A 1,548-nucleotide genomic window follows, 5' to 3' on the forward strand; every position below is an offset into this window, starting at 1 on the left:
AAAATAAACATCAGATAACTAAAATAAAGGAAGAATATAGACATGGCTCCATTGCAAGTTCATTTTCAAGTTGATACAGTGGACCTGAACAAACTGAAAGACGATGAGAAAGACCTGGCACATCAGAGACTAGCCACCATTGCTCAGTGTAAAAATGAAATTTACTGACAATTAGAAAGAATTAATACGGTATGGGGAAGGTAGCTTGATTTCCCGCGAACGGAAGTTTCCTATCCCTGTAACTCTAATATCTATGCTTGTTCTCAAGATGCTCGTAAATGCATCAGTTTAATTACAGCTGAAGGGGCTGTCATTGGAAGGTACAGTACATGTACAGTATAGTCTCTCTTAATGGACACTCTCTATAGCGTACACCTCCATTTAACGGACAGCACCTAGTGTACCAATTACATTCCTTACTGTATAAAATAACCTCCACATAAAGGACACCTCTGTATAACAGAGACACTTTCAAAGTGTCCATTATATTGAAATTGAAGTCAGAATCTGCTCAAACTTTCTACACAGCATAAGTACATCAATAAATATGTTTCAGAAAATGTAATAAAAATTTGGGGTGATTTTGAAGCCATTTTTTTTTGAAAAAACCATGGGCTATTTTTTCAGATTTTTGGCGTTTTCTTAAAATGGCCGTAACTTGAAAAAATGAAGTCGGAATCAGCTCAAACTTTCTACACAGCATAAGGACATCAATATGTATCAGAAAATGTAATAAAAATTTGGGGTAATTTTGGAGCCATTTTTTGGAAAAAAACCATGGGCTACAGCCTTGGGTATTTTTCAGATTTTTGGCGTTTTCTTAAAATGGCCGTAACTCAAAAAATTGAAGTCGGAATCAGCTCAAACTTTCTACGCAGCATAAGGACATCAATATGTATCAGAAAATGTAATAAAAAATTGGGGTGATTTTGGAGCCATTTTTTGAAAAAACCATGGGCTATAGCCTTGGGTATTTTTCAGATTTTTGGCGTTTTCTTAAAATGGCCGTAACTTGAAAAATTGAAGTCGGAATCAGCTCAAACTTTCTACACAGCATAAGGACATCAATATGTATCAGAAAATGTAATAAAAATTTGGGGTGATTTCGGAGCCATTTTTTGGAAAAAAATTATTTATTTTTTTATTTTATTTATATTAATTAATTAATTAATTTCTTTCTTTGTAAGCTCACACAGTTTCGAGGGATATTATTGTTATTCCTCTCTCTCTCTCTTTCACTCTCTCCTGTAGCTCTTCGCTTGCTCCTCTCTAGTCTTGTCTTGCATCATGGCGGATTTTGATGACAACCCATTTGCTGATCCAGGCAATATCAACCCTTTTGCTGTAAGCTATAGCCACCTCCCCCAGTCTCCTTGAAACTATTATTCTCTTTCCTTTAGGATCCTTCAGTCAAACAGCAGACCAGTGATGTCCCAGCTGTTGATGATTACAATCCATTCGCTGAAGAGGTTTCTAAAGACCCTACGATAAGTGGTACTGGAGGCATGACGTACATGTACATGTATTGAATAATCAGTTATTTTGTTA

At 35.8% G+C, this 1,548-nt stretch overlaps 1 long non-coding RNA gene across 1 annotated transcript; it reads left to right on the forward strand.

The window, feature by feature from the left end:
* The first annotated feature begins 21 nt into the window (after positions 1-21).
* Positions 22-1,508, forward strand: LOC109589688 (uncharacterized). The gene is made up of 3 exons (XR_002188869.1): positions 22-320; positions 1,252-1,344; positions 1,401-1,508. It is a non-coding gene; the product is annotated as an uncharacterized LOC109589688 (long non-coding RNA).
* Positions 1,509-1,548: the final 40 nt, after the last annotated feature.

Source organism: Amphimedon queenslandica, unplaced genomic scaffold (genome assembly GCF_000090795.2).
Source record: "Amphimedon queenslandica unplaced genomic scaffold, v1.1 AMPQUscaffold_11017, whole genome shotgun sequence".
NCBI classification, from domain to species: domain Eukaryota; kingdom Metazoa; phylum Porifera; class Demospongiae; order Haplosclerida; family Niphatidae; genus Amphimedon; species Amphimedon queenslandica.